At 40.9% G+C, this 18965-nt stretch overlaps 1 non-coding gene and 1 pseudogene across 1 annotated transcript; one reads left to right on the top strand and one right to left on the bottom strand.

The window, feature by feature from the left end:
• The first annotated feature begins 6190 nt into the window (after nucleotides 1–6190).
• On the top strand, nucleotides 6191–6353 carry LOC135004009 (U1 spliceosomal RNA). The gene has a single exon (XR_010204885.1). It is a non-coding gene; the product is annotated as a U1 spliceosomal RNA (small nuclear RNA).
• A 3252-nt stretch (nucleotides 6354–9605) lies between these two features.
• On the bottom strand, nucleotides 9606–9784 carry LOC135004151 (U1 spliceosomal RNA; annotated as a pseudogene).
• Between the last annotated feature and the right edge of the window lie 9181 nt (nucleotides 9785–18965).

The raw sequence follows: 18965 nt of genomic DNA, 5'->3' as shown, positions 1-18965 counted from the left end.
ATGCATTTTTTATTGTTAAAGTAATCCAAAACTGGGATTGATATTTTTGCTCTTTTATTTTTACTTAAAGTACAATAACTTTTACCATTTTAATTTGTTTTAATAGTATATAGACAGTATTGTTTTCTTTCAAAAATCCAATTAATTTTCTTTACCCTATTATTATAATGGTAATTGACAAAAACAAACTACATTGTCACCAGAAGAGCAATACAAAATGTACAAGTGATATATTAAAATCATCTTTCCAGCTTGAATTTCAATGATGCATTGGGGCAACGATTTTGTGAGAAACATCTTCACCCTTAAATAAAGATTTTCTTAATTCCTTACCTGTGTGCTAATTAGATATCACCTTGTTTTCACATTAAACAGACTTCCACATGCGAAAGCAGCAAGGATGCAGTGGCGTTAATGTTTCCTGGTGTCAACCTGTATTATTTCCGTAGACATTGAAATGAGGATGCATCTTGCTGCCTTTCCAATGAAGCAAGTTTAATTTAGTAATAGGTGAAAAACCATCCCTACAAAGGTGTTAATCAGAGACTTGGCTTTGTGGACACTTTTCAGAGAACAAATTTGTTAGCATAAAAATAAAGCCAGAAAATGAAGAGCTGTTTAATCACTCAATTGGATTTTTTTGCCAGCATATTTCTTTTTCTCTGCAACTCACTGCTAAATTGTGCTTCCTAGCTGTTTTTATAAAATCACTGAATCAAATCTAACTCTGATTACATCAGAGAAGGCCAGGTACCCTACACCATAACAGGGGGTTTGAAATTTTGACTTGTCTACTTAAAGATCACCAAAATCTGATAACAAGGTCAATTACGTCCCTGGGTGGGATTGAACCACCAACCTTTTGGTTAATAACCATACACACAGACTGATTGCGCCACAGCGACACTTTGCGAAAGTACATACTGACAAAGTCTAATAAGCATTCATCTAGAACGTTTCCTAGAAACATTTTAAAAAGTCAATAATGTGGAGAGTTTTTGTAAGATGTTTCTTCCATCAACCAATGAAGAAACACATTGGAACTTTCCCATGATAAGTGAGTGCTTCAGGACCTCTTGCACTTACATGTGCAGCAGAGTACTGTAATGGAAGCATGCTGGGTCCATAACCCAGAGGTAGGCAGATTGAAACTATCCTCTGCTATATGCATTTTTTTTGTTAATTAAAGTAATCCAAAACTGGGATTGATATTTGTGCTCTTTTATTTTTACTTAAAGTACAATAACTTTTACCATTTTAATTTGTTTTAATAGTATATTGACAGTATTGTTTTCTTTCAAAAATCCAATTAATTTTCTTTACCCGATTATTAAAATGGTAATTGACAAAAACAAACTACATTGTCACCAGAAGAGCAATACAAAATGTACAAGTGATATATTAAAATCATCTTTCCAGCTTGAATTTCAATGATGCATTGGGGCAACGATTTTGTGAGAAACATCTTCACCCTTAAATAAAGATTTTCTTAATTCCTTACCTGTGTGCTAATTAGATATCACCTTGTTTTCACATTAAACAGACTTCCACATGAGAAAACAGCAAAGATGCAGTGGCGTTAATGTTTCCTGGTGTCAACCTGTATTATTTCCGTAGATATTGAAATGAGGATGCATCTTGCTGCCTTTCCAATGAAGCAAGTTTAATTTAGTAATAGGTGAAAAACCATCCCTACAAAGATGTTAATCAGACACTTGGCTTTGTGGACACTTTTCAGAGAACAAATTAGTTAGCATAAAAATAAAGCCAGAAAATGAAGAGCTGTTTAATCACTCAATTGGATTTTTCTGCCAGCATATTTCTTTTTCTCTGCAACCCACTGCTAAATTGTGCTTCCTAGCTGTTTTTTTATAAAATCACTTAATCAAATCTAACTCTGATTACATCAGAGAAGGCCAGGTACCCTACACCATAAGAGGGGGTTTGAAATTTTGACTTGTCTACTTAAAGATCACCAAAATCTGATAACAGGGTCAATTACATCCCTGGGTGGGATTGAACCACCAACCCTTTGATTAATAACCAAACACACTAACCGATTGCGCCACAGAGACACTTTGCAAACTTACATACTGACAAAGGCTAATAAGCATTCATCTAGAACGTTTCCTAGAAAAACTTTAAAAAGTCAATAATCTGGAGAGTTTTTGTAAGATGTTTCTTCCATCAACCAACGAAGAAACACATTGGTACTTTCCCATGATGAGTGAGTGCTTCAGGATCTCTTGCACTTACATGTGCAGCAGAGTACTGCATTGGAAACATGCTGGGCCCATAACCCAGAGGTAGGCAGATTGAAACTATCCTCTGCTATATGCATTTTTTATTGTTAATTAAAGTAATCCAAAACTGGGATTGATATTTTTGCTCTTTTATTTTTACTTAAAGTACAATAACTTTTACCATTTTAATTTGTTTTAATAGTATATTGACAGTATTGTTTTCTTTCAAAAATCCACTTAATTTTCTTTACCCTATTATTATAATGGTAATTGACAAAAACAAACTACATTGTCACCAGAAGAGCAATACAAAATGTACAAGTGATACATTAAAATCATCTTTCCAGCTTGAATTTCAATGATGCATTGGGGCAACGATTTTGTGAGAAACATCTTCACCCTTAAATAAAGATTTTCTTAATTCCTTACCTGTGTGCTAATTAGATATCACCTTGTTTTCACATTAAACAGACTTCCACATGAGAAAACAGCAAAGATGCAGTGGCGTTAATGTTTCCTGGTGTCAACCTGTATTATTTCCGTAGATATTGAAATGAGGATGCATCTTGCTGCCTTTCCAATGAAGCAAGTTTAATTTAGTAATAGGTGAAAAACCATCCCTACAAAGATGTTAATCAGACACTTGGCTTTGTGGACACTTTTCAGAGAACAAATTTGTTAGCATAAAAATAAAGCCAGAAAATGAAGAGCAGTTTAATCACTCAATTGGATTTTTCTGCCAGCATATTTCTTTTTCTCTGCAACCCACTGCTAAATTGTGCTTCCTAGCTGTTTTTTTATAAAATCACTTAATCAAATCTAACTCTGATTACATCAGAGTAGGCCAGGTACCCTACACCATAAGAGGGGGTTTGAAATTTTGACTAGTCTACTTAAAGATCACCAAAATCTGATAACAAGGTCAATTACATCCCTGGGTGGGATTGAACCACCAACCCTTTTATTAATAACCAAACACACTAACCGATTGCGCCACAGAGACACTTTGCAAACTTCCATACTGACAAAGGCTAATAAGCATTCATCTAGAACGTTTCCTAGAAAAACTTTAAAAAGTCAATAATCTGGAGAGTTTTTGTAAGATGTTTCTTCCATCAACCAACGAAGAAACACATTGGTACTTTCCCATGATGAGTGAGTGCTTCAGGATCTCTTGCACTTACATGTGCAGCAGAGTACTGCATTGGAAACATGCTGGGCCCATAACCCAGAGGTAGGCAGATTGAAACTATCCTCTGCTATATGCATTTTTTATTGTTAAAGTAATCCAAAACTGGGATTGATATTTTTGCTCTTTTATTTTTACTTAAAGTACAATAACTTTTACCATTTTAATTTGTTTTAATAGTATATAGACAGTATTGTTTTCTTTCAAAAATCCAATTAATTTTCTTTACCCTATTATTATAATGGTAATTGACAAAAACAAACTACATTGTCACCAGAAGAGCAATACAAAATGTACAAGTGATATATTAAAATCATCTTTCCAGCTTGAATTTCAATGATGCATTGGGGCAACGATTTTGTGAGAAACATCTTCACCCTTAAATAAAGATTTTCTTAATTCCTTACCTGTGTGCTAATTAGATATCACCTTGTTTTCACATTAAACAGACTTCCACATGCGAAAGCAGCAAGGATGCAGTGGCGTTAATGTTTCCTGGTGTCAACCTGTATTATTTCCGTAGACATTGAAATGAGGATGCATCTTGCTGCCTTTCCAATGAAGCAAGTTTAATTTAGTAATAGGTGAAAAACCATCCCTACAAAGGTGTTAATCAGAGACTTGGCTTTGTGGACACTTTTCAGAGAACAAATTTGTTAGCATAAAAATAAAGCCAGAAAATGAAGAGCTGTTTAATCACTCAATTGGATTTTTTTGCCAGCATATTTCTTTTTCTCTGCAACTCACTGCTAAATTGTGCTTCCTAGCTGTTTTTATAAAATCACTGAATCAAATCTAACTCTGATTACATCAGAGAAGGCCAGGTACCCTACACCATAACAGGGGGTTTGAAATTTTGACTTGTCTACTTAAAGATCACCAAAATCTGATAACAAGGTCAATTACGTCCCTGGGTGGGATTGAACCACCAACCTTTTGGTTAATAACCATACACACAGACTGATTGCGCCACAGCGACACTTTGCGAAAGTACATACTGACAAAGTCTAATAAGCATTCATCTAGAACGTTTCCTAGAAACATTTTAAAAAGTCAATAATGTGGAGAGTTTTTGTAAGATGTTTCTTCCATCAACCAATGAAGAAACACATTGGAACTTTCCCATGATAAGTGAGTGCTTCAGGACCTCTTGCACTTACATGTGCAGCAGAGTACTGTAATGGAAGCATGCTGGGTCCATAACCCAGAGGTAGGCAGATTGAAACTATCCTCTGCTATATGCATTTTTTTTTGTTAATTAAAGTAATCCAAAACTGGGATTGATATTTTTGCTCTTTTATTTTTACTTAAAGTACAATAACTTTTACCATTTTAATTTGTTTTAATAGTATATTGACAGTATTGTTTTCTTTCAAAAATCCAATTAATTTTCTTTACCCGATTATTAAAATGGTAATTAACAAAAACAAACTACATTGTCACCAGAAGAGCAATACAAAATGTACAAGTGATATATTAAAATCATCTTTCCAGCTTGAATTTCAATGATGCATTGGGGCAACGATTTTGTGAGAAACATCTTCACCCTTTAATAAAGATTTTCTTAATTCCTTACCTGTGTGCTAATTAGATATCACCTTGTTTTCACATTAAACAGACTTCCACATGAGAAAGCAGCAAGGATGCAGTGGCGTTAATGTTTCCTGGTGTCAACCTGTATTATTTCAGTAGATATTGAAATGAGGATGCATCTTGCTGCCTTTCCAATGAAGCAAGTTTAATTTAGTAATAGGTGAAAAACCATCCAAGAGCTGTTTAATCACTCAATTGGATTTTTTTGCCAGCATATTTGTTTTTCTCTGCAACCCACTGCTAAATTGTGCTTCCTAGCTGTTTTTATAAAATCACTGAATCAAATCTAACTCTGATTACATCAGAGAAGTCTAAATACCTAACACCATAACAGGGGGTTTGAAATTTTGACTTGTCTACTTAAAGATCACCAAAATCTGATAACAAAGTCAATTACATCCCTAGGTGGGATTGAACCACCAACCTTTTGATTAATAGCCATACACACTAACTGATTGCGCCACAGCGACACTTTGCAAAATTACATACTGACAAAGGCTAATAAACAATCATCTAGAACGTTTCCTAGAAAAACTTTAAAAAGTCAATAATCTGGAGTGTTTTTGTAAGATGTTTCTGCCATCAACCAATGAAGAAACACATTGGTACTTTCCGATGATGAGTGAGTGCTTCAGGATCTCTTGCACTTACATGTGCAGCAGAGTACTGCAATGGAAGCATGCTGGGCCCATAACCCAGAGGTAGAAAGATTGAAACTATCCTCTGCTATATGCATTTTTTTTGTTAATTAAAGTAATCCAAAACTGGGATTGATATTTTTGCTCTTTTATTTTTACTTAAAGTACAATAACTTTTACCATTTTAATTTGTTTTAATAGTATATTGACAGTATTGTTTTCTTTCAAAAATTCACTTAATTTTCTTTTCTGTGTGCTAATTAGATATCACCTTGTTTTCACATTAAATAGACTTCCACATGAGAAAGCAGCAAGGATGCAGTGGCGTTAATGTTTCCTGGTGGTAGTGGGGGACTGTGTTTGTGCTTTCCTCTGGTCAGCTCTGGTAAAAGTCAGATTTCTTTGACTCAGATCTTCCTCTAGCCTTGTTCTTCTTTCGAGAGTTCCCTTGTGCTGCCTCAGTTGGATTTCCTTCACTTGACAGGGGGGTACCCGAGCAGCGACCTTCCCCAGCTCTAGCCCAACTCCTACTTACCTGCCAGGTGAGATACTATGATCATGAAGGTGCTTCTCCCAGGGAAAGGCTCACCCATTGCACTCTGGGTGTGCTGCTCCTGCGATTTCCCCAAATGTGGGAAACTTGACTGCATAATTTGTGTTTCCCCTGGTCGGCTCTAGTATAATTCAGATCTCTTTGTCTCAGGTCTCTCTCCAGCCTAGTTTGCTGTCTGTTTCCACTTCTTTTTTACTTAAACCGCTCCCTTCTATGCCCTTGCGCACCTTAATTAAATCTAACTCTGATTACGTCAGAGAAGGCCAGGTACCCTACACCATAAGAGGGGGTTTGAAATTTTGACTTGTCTACTTAAAGATCACCAAAATCTGATCACAAGGTCAATTACATCACTGGGTGGGAACCTTTTGGTTAATAGCCCATGTAAGTGCAAGAGATCCTGAAGCACTCACTCATCATGGGAATGTACCAATGTGTTTCTTACTAAAATTCTCCAGATTATTGACTTTTTAAAGTTTTTCTAGGAAACGTTCTAGATGAATGCTTATTAGCCTTTGTCAGTATGTACTTTTGCAAAGTGTCGCTGTGGCGCAATCAGTTAGTGTGTATGGCTATTAACCTAAAGGTTGGTGATTCAATCCCACAGAGGGACGTAATAGACCTTGTTATCAGATTTTGGTGATCTTTAAGTAGACAAGTCAAAATTTCAAACCCCCTCTTAAGGTGTAGGGTACCCGGCCTTCTCTGATGTAATCAGAATTAGATTTGATTAAGTGATTTTATAAAAAACAGCTAGGAAGCACAATTTAGCAGTGGGTTGCAGAGAAAAAAAACTATGCTGGCAGAAAAGTCCAATTGAGTGATTAAACAGCTCTTCATTTTCTGATTTTATGTTTATTCTAACAAATTTGCTCTCTGAAAAGTGTCCACAAAGCCAAGTCTCTGATTAACACCTTTGTAGGAATGGTTTTTCACCTATTACTGAATTAAACTTGCTTCATTGGAAAGGCAGCAAGATGCATCCTCATTTCAATGTCTACTGAAATAATACAGGTTGACACCAGGAAACATAAACGTCACTGCATCCTTGCTGCTTCCTCATGGGGAAGTCTGTTTAATGTGAAAACAAGGTGATATCTAATCAGCACACAGGTAAGGAATTAAGAAAATCTTTCTTTATGGGTGAAGATGTTTCTCACAAAATTGTTGCACCAAGGCATCATTGAAATTCAAGCTGGAAAGATGATTTTAATATATCACTTGTACATTTTGTACTGCTCTTCTGGTGACAATGTAGATTGTTTTTGTCAATTACCATTTTAATAATCGGGTAAAGAAAATTAATTGGATTTTTGAAAGAAAACAATACTGTCAATATACTATTAAAACAAATTAAAATGGTAAAAGTTATTGTACTTTAAGTAAAAATAAAAGAGCAAAAATATCAATCCCAGTTTTGGATTACTTTAATTAATAAAAACAATGCATATAGCAGAGGATAGTTTCAATCTGCCTACCTCTGGGTTATGGACCCAGCATGCTTCCATTACAGTACTCTGCTGCACATGTAAGTGCAAGAGATCCTGAAGCACTCACTCATCATAGGAAAGTACCAATGTGTTTCTTCATTGGTTGATGGAAGAAACATCTTACAAAAACTCTCCACATTATTGACTTTTTAAAATGTTTCTAGGAAACGTTCTAGATGAATGCTTATTAGCCTTTGTCAGTATGTACTTTTGAAAAGTGTCGCTGTGGCGCAATCAGTTAGTGTATAAGGCTATTAACCAAAAGGTTGGTGGTTCAATCCCACCCAGGGACAAAATTGACCTTGTTATCAGATTTTGGTGATCTTTAAGTAGACAAGTCAAAATTTCAAACCCCCTCTTATGGTGTAGGGTACCTGGCCTTCTCTGATGTAATCAGAGTTAGATTTGATTAAGTGATTTTATAAAAAAACAGCTAGGAAGCACAATTTAGCAGTGGGTTGCAGAGAAAAAGAAAAATGCTGGCAGAAAAATCCAATTGAGTGATTAAACAGCTCTTCATTTTCTGGCTTTATTTTTATGCTAACAAATTTGTTCTCTGAAAAGTGTCCACAAAGCCAAGTCTCTGATTAACACCTTTGTAGGGATGGTTTTTAACCTATTACTAAATTAAACTTGCTTCATTGGAAAGGCAGCAAGATGCATCCTCATTTCAATGTCTACTGAAATAATACAGGTTGACACCAGGAAACATTAAAGCCACTGCATCCTTGCTGCTTTCTCATGTGGAAGTCTGTTTAATGTGAAAACAAGGTGATATCTAATTAGCACACAGGTAGGGAATTAAGAAAATCTTTATTTAAGGGTGAAGATGTTTCTCACAAAATCGTTACCTCAATGCATCATTGAAATTCAAGCTGAAAAGATGATTTTAATATATCACTTGTACATTTTGTATTGCTCTTCTGGTGACAATGTAGTTTGTTTTTGTCAATTACCATTTTAATAATAGGGTAAAGAAAATTAAGTGGATTTTTGAAAGAAAACAATACTGTCAATATACTATTAAAACAAATTAAAACGGTAAAAGTTATTGTACTTTAAGTAAAAATAAAAGAGCCAAAATATCAATCCCAGTTTTGGATTACTTTAATTAACAAAAAAAATGCATATAGCAGAGGACAGTTACAATCTGCCTACCTCTTGGTTATAGGCCCAGCATGCTTCCATTGTAGTCCTTTGCTGCACATGTAAGTGCAAGAGATCCTGAAGCACTCACTCATCATGGGAAAGTACCAATGTGTTTCTTCATTGGTTGATGGAAGGAACATCTTACAAAAACTCTCCAGATTATTGACTTTTTAAAGTTTTTCTAGGAAACGTTCTAGATGAATGCTTATTAACCTTTGTCAGTATGTACTTTCGCAAAGTGTCTCTGAGGCGCAAACAGTTAGCGTGTTCAGTTGTTAACCAAAAGGTTGGTGGTTCAATCCCACCTAGGTACGTAATTGACCTCGTTATCAGATTTTGGTGATCTTTAAGTAGACAAGTAAAAATTTCAAACCACCTCTTATGGTGTAGGGTACCTGGCCTTCTCTGATGTAATCAGAGTTAGATTTGATTAAGTGATTTTATAAAAAAAACAGCCACGAAGCACAATTTAGCAGTGGGTTGCAGAGAAAAAGAAATATGCTGGCAGAAAAATCCAATTGAGTGATTAAACAGCTCTTCATTTTCTGGCTTTATTTTTATGCTAACAAATTTGTGCTCTGAAAAGTGTCCACAAAGCCAAGTATCTGATTAACACCTTTGTAGGGATGGTTTTTCACCTATTATTAAATTAAACTTGCTTCATTGGAAAGGCAGCAAGTGATGTCATCCAAGCAGTGGGTCAAAGTTGGCTTCAAACCTCGTCTGCTTATGAAAAGAGAAAAGGGGTATGCAGGGCATGGCGGCCTTTTGCGGTGCTTGGATGACCCCTAGTTCGCATTAAATAATGCAGTCGAGTTTCCCACATTTGGGGAAATCACAGGGGTCAGCATACCCAGAATGCAATGAATGAACCGCACCCTGGGAGAACAGTCTTCATGACCATGGTATCTCCTATGCAAAATAAGTATGATTTGGGATAGGGCTGGGGAGGGCCGCTGCTCAGGCACATCTCTGTCAAGTAAAGGAGATTCAACTGAGGCAGCACAAGGGAACTCTCATCTGGGGACAACAACTGCAGAGAGAACACATATTTTCAGATGAACATGGGAGGGCAGAAGGCTGCCTAATACTGAAGCACCCCCAAACAACAAACCAAATGCAACAACTAGTGCAAGCATTCCTGGGGGAAGGCCTGCAGCAGATGGATTTGCATATGGCGATGTCATCCAAGCAGTGGGTCAAAGTTGGCTTCAACCCTCGTCTGCATATGAAAAGAGAAAAGTGGCGTGCAGGGCATGGCGGCCTTTTGCGGCACTTGAGTGACCCCTAGTTCGCATTAAACACCTCCACCCTCCGTCGGTGTGGGGCTCATGTTGGATATGCCCCAGCCCCTGAAGCATTCAAGCTGATTTCTTGCAGCAGCTGGGCACTGTAACAGCTCCAGAGCTGCTCTGTAAGGCAAGTAAAAGGGTGTGGGCCCTGCAGCACTACCTGTAGTTCGCATTGTGCGAGACCCCTAGTTCGCATTAAACACCTCCACCCTCCTTCGGTGTGGGGCTCATGTTGGCCATGCCCCAGCCCCTGAAGCATTCACGCTGATTTCTTGCAGCAGCTGGGCACTGTAACAGCTCAAGAGCTGCTCTGTAAGGCAAGTAAAAGGGTGTGGGCCCTGCAGCACTACCTGTAGTTTGCATTGTGCATTGGAAGGCACAAAGTAAGCAGAAGGGAGGAGAAGTCAGGATAGTGCACAAGGGTATAGACGGGAGGGGCTCAAGAAAAAAGAAGTGGAAACAGACAGCAAACTAGGCTTCCAATGCACAATGCAAACTACAGGTAGTGCTGCAGGGCCCACACCCTTTTACTTGCCTTACAGAGCAGCTCTGGAGCTGTTTAATCACTCAATTGGATTTTTCTGCCAGCATAATTTTTCTCTTACGTCCTAGAGGATGCTGGGGACTCCGTAAGGACCATGGGGGATAGACGGGCTCCGCAGGAGACATGGGCACTTAAAGAAAGACTTTAGATCTGGGTGTGCACTGGCTCCTCCCTCTATGCCCCTCCTCCAGACCTCAGTTTACTACTGTGCCCAGAGGAGACTGGGTGCTTTTCAGGGAGCTCTCCTGAGTTTCCTGACAGAAAGTATATTTGTTAGATTTTTTTATTTTCAGGGAGCCTGCTGGCAACAGACTCCCTGCATCGAGGGGCGGAGGGGAGAGATGCACACCTACTTCTGTGAGTTGATAGGCTCTGCTTCTTAGGCTACTGTACAGCATTAGCTCCAGAGGGATCGGTACGCAGGTCTCACCCTCGCCGTCCGTCCCAGAGCCGCGCCGCCGTCCCCCTCGCAGAACCGGAAGATAGAAGCCGGGTGAGTATGAGAAGAAAAGAAGACTTCAGAGCCGGCGGAAGACTTCATGATCTTCACTGAGGTAACGCACAGCAGTAAAGCTGTGCTCCATTGCTCCCATACACCTCACACACGGCAGTCAGTGTAAGGGTGAAGGGCTCAGGGGAGACGCCCTGGGCAGCAATATAGACCTCTCTTTGGCAAAATAAATATATATGCAGCTAGGCACTGTATATATATATATAAGAGCCCCCGCCATTTTTTTTACTATATTTGAGCGGGACAGAAGCCCGTCGCTGAAGGGGTGGGGCTTCTCCCTCAGCACTCACCAGCACCATTTTCTCCACAGCACCGCTGAGGGGAAGCTCCACGGACTCTCCCCTGCTTATACCACGGTAGAAAGAGGGTCTTAAAGAAGAGGGGGGCACATAATTAGGCGCATATATATATGGAAATACAGCGCTACTGGGTAAACATAAAATTATTGTGTTTTTTTCCTGGGTCATATAGCGCTGGGGTGTGTGCTGGCATACTCTCTCTCTCTGTCTCTCCAAAGGGCCTTGTTGGGGAACTGTCCTCAGATAAGAGGATTCCCTGAGTGTATGGTGTGTCGGTACACGTGTGTCGACATGTCTGAGGTAGAAGGCTCTCCTAGAGAGGAGCAGGAGCAAATTAATGTGGTGTCTCCATCGACAACGCCGACACCTGACTGAATGGATATGTGAAATGTTTTATGTGCTAATGTAAACTTATTACACAAGAGATTAGACAAAGCTGAAGCTAGGGAACAGTCAGGGAGTCAACCCATGCCTGTCCCTATGTCGCAGGGACCTTCGGGGTCTCAAAAGCGCCCACTATCCCAAATAGTTGACACAGATACCGACACGGATTCTGACTCCAGTGTCGACTACGATGATGCAAAGTTACAGCCAAAATTGGCTAAATGTATTCGATATATGATTATTGCAATAAAAGATGTTTTGCACATCACAGAGTCCCCTGTCCCTGACACGAGGGTACACATGTATAAGGGAAAGAAACCTGAGATAACCTTTCCCCCCTCACATGAGTTGAACGAATTATGTGAAAAAGCTTGGGAATCTCCAGACAAAAAGCTGCAGATTCCCAAAAGGATTCTTATGGCGTATCCTTTCCCGCCAATGGACAGGATACGGTGGGAATCCTCCCCTAGGGTGGATAAAGCATTGACACGCTTATCCAAAAAGGTAGCGCTGCCATCCCAGGATACGGCTACCATCAGGGACCATGCTGACCGCAAGCAGGAGGTTACCCTAAAGTCCATTTACACACATTCTGGTACCTTACTCAGACCGGCAATTGCGTCGGCCGGGGTTGTAGCGCGGTGGCAGCATGGACAGATACCTTTTCAGCAGAGATTGAGACCCTAGATAAGGATGCTATGTTATTGACCATAGGGCATATAAAAGATGCTGTCCTATATATGAGAGATGCTCAAAGTGACATTAGTCTACTGGGTTCTAGAATAAACGCTATGTCGATTTCTGCTAGACGAGTCCTATGGACCCGGCAATGGACAGGTGATGCCGACTCAAAAAGGCATATGGAGGTTTTACCTTACAGGGGTGAGGAATTGTTTGGGGAAGGTCTCTCGGACCTAGTCTCCACAGCTACAGCTGGTAAATCAAATTTTTTGCCTTATATTCCCTCACAGCCTAAGAAAGCACCATATTATCAAATGCAGTCCTTTCGATCACAGAGAAACAAGAAAGTACGAGGTGCGTCCTTTCTTGCCAGAGGTAAGGGCAGAGGGAAGAAGCTGCACAACACAGCTAGTTCCCAGGAACAGAAGTCCTCCCCGGCCTCTACAAAATCCACCGCATGACGCTGGGGCTCCGCTAAAGGAGTCCGCCCAGTTGGGGGCACGTCTTCGAGTTTTCAGCCACATCTGGGTTCATTCGCAGGTGGATCCCTAGGCAATAGAAATTGTTTCTCAGGGTTACAAGCTGAAATTCGAAGAGGTGCCTCCTCGCCGGTTTTTCAAATCGGCCCTACCATCTTCTCCCCAGGAAAGGGAGATAGTGTTAAATGCAATTCACAAATTGTATCTTCAACAGGTGGTGGTCAAGGTTCCCCTGCTTCAACAAGGAAAGGGAAATTATTCGACCCTGTTTGTAGTCCCAAAACCGGACGGTTTGGTCAGACCCATATTAAATTTAAAATCCCTGAACCTATACTTGAAAAGGTTCAAGTTCAAGATGGAATCGCTAAGAGCGGTCATCGCCAGCCTAGAAGGGGGGGATTTTATGATATCTCTGGACATAAAGGATGCATACCTTCATGTACTCATTTATCCACCTCATCAGGCGTACCTAAGATTTGCGGTACAGTATTGTCATTACCAATTTCAGACGTTGCCGTTTGGTCTCTCCAGAATTTTCTCCGAGAATTTTCACCAAGGTAATGACGGAAATTATGGTGCTCCTGCGAAAGCAAGGTGTCACAATTATCCCGTACTTGAACGATCTCCTCATAAAAGCGAGATCAAGAGAGCAGTTGCTGAACAGCGTATAACTTTCACTGAAGGTGTTACAGCAACACGGCTGGATTCTCAATATCCCGAAGTCGCAGTTGGTTCCTACGACTCGTCTGACTTTGCTTGGGCATTATTCTGGATACGGACCAGAAAAGGGGTTATCTTCCGATAGAAAAGGCCCAGGAACTCATGACTCTGGTCAGGAACCTATTGAAACCAAAACAGGTGTCAGTGCATCACTGCACTCGAGTCCTGGGAATGATGGTGGCATCATACGAGGCCATTCCCTTTGGCAGGTTCCATGCGAGGATCTTGCAATGGGACCTACTGGACAAGTGGTCCGGGTCACATCTACAGATTCATCAGTTGATCACCCTGTCCCCCAGGGCCAGGGTATCTCTCCTGTGGTGGCTGCAGAGTGCTCACCTTCTAGAGGGCCGCAGGTTCGGCATTCAGGACTGGATCCTGGTGACCACGAACGCGAGCCTCCGAGGTTGGGGAGCAGCCACACAGGGAAGAAATTTCCAAGGTCTTTGGTCAAGTCAGGAGACTTGTCTTCACATCAACATCCTGGAGCTAAGGGCCATATACAACGCCCTATGTCAAGCGGAGACCTTACTTCGCGACCAACCAGTTCTGATCCAGTCAGACAACGTCACCGCAGTAGTTCATGTAAACCGCCAAGGCGGCACAAGGAGCAGAGTGGCGATGGCGGAAGCCACCAGAATTCTTCGCTGGGCGGAGAATCATGTAAGCTGTCAAAGTCAGAAAAATATCACGATGCACACTGCCATATTTGCACCTCATATGTGTCCCTGCTGCGCATGCGTGCGCTCTCCCGTGCGTGCGCATACTCGCTGTTGCGGGCACCCGCAGGCGCACGGTATGCGCATTTACGGTAGAGATTGTGTGCGTCTAGCGGGCAACTCTTTCGTTACATATTTTCACCATATAATGCATTTTGTAGATTATGGTCCCTTTGATAGATTCTGAAAGTTTAGTTAATGTAGTATGTTCCTGGACAGAGAGATCCCTCATTGTTTGATACGAAGGGTCAGACAGGAGTAATACAGTGGTGTTTAGTATCCATCGGAAGAGTATTTAATTAGCAATATTCCGGTGTTGGTTTGAAGCGGATCAATCGCTCGTGCGAATAGTTATGGACATAAGAAGTTTATGAACATTTACTGTATTTGCACTTACTTATCCATGCGGCGGGAAACCCAGTTTCCCTCCCACCTGAGCTGTTGGAAATAGTCACAGCCCACCTGTATGAATCAACCTATGACCTTTTGTTATAATGCAAAGACGAATTCCTGTGTCCAATGAACAATGAGATTGTAGGGACCATTGAATTGTATTGTGTGTGGGGCATAAATAGACAGGCCGATCACATCCAGCACTCACTCTTCATCGGTTATCATTGCTGAAAATCGGGAGCTGGATGTCCAGAGGCGCATGCAATCGTTTCCTTTGTGCGTAAGTTTTCTCCGTAATCATATTGTCTTTTCTTGTTATTATGGGCCATATCTTTCTCTCTCGCTCTTCTCTTTCTCTCATTTTCTCTTAAACGTACTTGTATTGTATTTACTGTGTAGTTACCTGGTTAGTTAGTCTATGTTATATTGTAGTGTATGACTTGTATTGTGTTAATTCTTTTGCAAGTATAACATTCATAATATATATATTAGGCGTTGGACCCTAAGCACGGTATTTGTGTATTTCTTATAGTGTTAAGTATTCTCAGAGCGTCGGTGACGCTCGAACAGCTTTTGAGTTAATAAGGTTATACAGTGTTGCATTTACACCCTATCTCTACACTAAGGTTTTACAGCAAATTACATTGTTTGTGGTTTAGACATAAAGGTTTAACATTGTGAGCGTCGGCGCCGCTCGTGATCTCCTCGTGGTCTCGAGCGTCCGCTACGCTGATAGCGTAGCATTACGGTAGTCGCTCACCTATAAGTGTGCCCGATACCAACAGCGTATTCTCGTGAGCGTCTGTATCGCTCGAGCAGCCCGCTCCCGATACAGCGTCCGTTACGCTATAGCGAACCATTACGTTAGTCAGCAGCCAATAGCGTGCCTTCCTGTGATCTCTTGGCCGTGAGCGAACGTGACGCTTGAGCGTCTCGACCACGGCTAAGCGATTGTTACGCAACGAGCGTACCCTTACGGTACTCCATACGCAAATAGCGTACAGTGTTCTTAGACCTCACAAAGGGTTTTAAATAAGATAAATATTTAGCTTTATCAATTGGCGGCTCGTCCTGTCCTTCACATATCTCTGCTAGGTAATTTCAGCAGACATTATCCATCAGCAAAGGGTGGGAGATCATATTCTTCGCAGTGCTGACGGGTTAAGCGTCTGTTTCGCTTAGTAAAGGGTGCTGAAGGAATCCGGGAACCGGAGGTAAGAACAACACACTAGTGTCTTTTAAAACTGTTTATTTCTATCTTGCGTACGCACACACGCATATCTGCATTTCTTTTTCATTCGTGTATTTTCATATATCACTCTCCTGTTTGCCATTTTATAATTGATAAAACGTGCTAAGAGAGATTTGTCGCTATTTCATAGTTAAAGTGTAAAAGTAATGCGTTAAGGGATAAAGTGTAAAGCACACACGCAGCTCTACCTAAAGGTAAAAGGAGAGATTGGTGTGTTGCACGGTAGACGATCGAGGATCATCTACATTGATAAAACGTGTTAGTTGTGTTACGGTGGACATTGGTTTTGTATACACGTGTCTCTAACAAAAGGCTGAGACTCGCGTACGCAAAGGCCGACGCACGTAGCGTAAATTACGCAACGGAGCGTCTGGGTACGCCCACGTAACTCAAATCACACGATAGTGTTGATTTTTAAATAGCACAATAAGCGATAAATAGCGCAATAAGCGATAAATAGCGCAACAGGCGATAAATAGCGCAACAAGCGATAAATAGCGCAACAGGCGATAAATAGCGCAAATCTATTTTAAATCCGAAATTTAAATTAACAGATCCTTCTCCAAATTTACAACACATCTGGTCTAAAGAAAAATTTCTGCGCAGAAATAGAAATAGAAACAAAAGTGTGTATGTGGTGAGTGAGTGTTTGTTTTTACAATTTTGGGGATTGAACCACAGAAATCATCGAGTTCTCGTGAAGTACATACGTGTAAGTGACATACGTGGTGGCTAGGGAGGCATCTCTGGTTAAACATAAAATTTGAGCATTAGAGTGTAGCAGACCAGGAGGTCATACTGTAACAGACCAGGAGGTCGCATAACAGACCAGGAGGTCCAAGTACAGCAGACAAGGAAGTCCGCTATAGAGACAAGGCACAACACCAAGAAGGGTTGGTGCGACACCCATATAGGCCATAAAAAGCTCAGGCTGAAGGAATTCGCAGCTGCTGAATGTCGATTCCACTTGTCGCTCCGTACATAAGATTAGTTGCTTATGTGCTGAACGATTGTACCGCACGTAATTGTGTGCATTAAGTTAGTCTGACCAGTACCATTTGTGTACAAACCCGGTCATAAAACTATTTGTACATTCTGACGTGATTTGTGTAATTTTTTATTTTCTGAAGGGAAGTTCGCTGGTCACTCAGGAATTGTCCAACAACCAATAGTTACTGGAAAGAGTAAGTGTTCTTCGGATATCTCTCGCATGTTCCAGTAAATAGAGGTTCATAGGGGCCCTGGGTCGAGTACGCCAGCGCTATATCAGTGTGTGGGCGTATTGGTCGGCGTGGGCGAGTGAGTGAGGTGCTCGGTAAACTTCACCGTCAACCTATCTTTTAATATTTTGGTTTTTTGTAAGGGTTCGCTGAAGACCCTGAGATAAAGGTCAGAGGTAGAGCAAGCAACACCTGCAAATTATGGGGGCCAGTTGTTCAGGAAGGGGGCGATCAACCTCGGTTCGGGTTGATTCAGTAAACCGACCAGTCGGGTCGGCAAGGTATGTAATGTGTGAAAAATATGGTTTACATACAGAAATTTTATGTGATGAATGGGAGAGAATGACAGTACATGACGGGGAGAAATTCCCAAGAGTAGGTAGCTTCAGCCTAGAAGTGTTAATGAATTTAAGGAGGAGGATATGTCTCATTAAATCAACAAAGAGACGAATCCAACATTATGATTATTTGCAGCTATGGCAACAGGAGGGTGAAATACAGAGAGGATTGGCTCTGGCGGCGGGATCTGGCCCTATCAGGAAACTGATAGCCACGGCCCCGCCGCCACCATACATATCAGGAGAGAAATTGGTTGCGGAGAATGACGCATCAGGGGGTAACAAACAGGCACTTAGCAACTGTATAAATGTTAAGGATAATGTTAATAAGTTAACCAATGCAAGTATTAACCCGTGCAAGTTGTACCCTGTTTTGAACTTTCCCCAGGAGTGTGATCAAGAGGACGAATCGGCAACAATATCGGCGCTCTCTCTAGCAGCCACTATATCAGAAACAACAGTAGGCACGGCCCAACCCATAAGATTAGTAACAAAGCCCCCTAGCGGAGGGACAGGTGAGGTCGTATCAACGGGTAAGTACGGCACCTTACACTATGCTGAAACCATTTCACCACAGGCTGTAGAATCTACACAGAATGATGTTAGTAGACTTAATCCTGTTAGGGTAATAGCTGTTCCAAATGGGAAAACTGACACATCAGGAGTCACTCCTATCAGGAACATTGCCATGTATAGCCCATTTTCCAGAATGGAATTAAGGACCATAGTGTCTGAATTCCATGACCCCAGAAAAGACTTAGTTGCTAGCCAAAAATACATCAGAGACCTAGGAAACACTTTAGAGCCCAATAACAAAGACTGGCAGATATTGCTGAGGGCATGTTTACCCTCCAATGTCGACTCAGCTCAATTTTTAGCTGACTGTGGATTGGATCTGGATGTACCTCTTACAGATGTGTACAACAAAGATAACGTAAAAAGAATAAATTTACAGTTAAAGGAGTATTTCCCAGCTGTAGCCAAATGGAATAGAATTTTTTCCATTAAACAAAAAGAGACAGAAACAGCTGCTGATTATTTTCACCGGGCATTATTAGAAATGGCAAAGTACACTGGCATAGAGGACATTAGGACCAATGCAAACCATCAAGAAGTAGCAGTATCTGTGCTAATGGATGGTTTAAAAGAAGCATTAAAGACAAGGGTACAGACCACGCAACCATGTTGGCGAGGTCTGTCAGTGGCTACTTTGAGAGAGGCTGCTATTGATCACGACCGGAATATCACCAGACACAGGGAGTCGCAAGGTGATAAGTT

This window comes from Pseudophryne corroboree, unplaced genomic scaffold, assembly GCF_028390025.1.
Source record: "Pseudophryne corroboree isolate aPseCor3 unplaced genomic scaffold, aPseCor3.hap2 scaffold_191, whole genome shotgun sequence".
Lineage (NCBI taxonomy): Eukaryota > Metazoa > Chordata > Amphibia > Anura > Myobatrachidae > Pseudophryne > Pseudophryne corroboree.
Note: the sequence above shows the minus strand (reverse complement) of the source record. Positions and strands in the feature narration are given on the sequence as shown.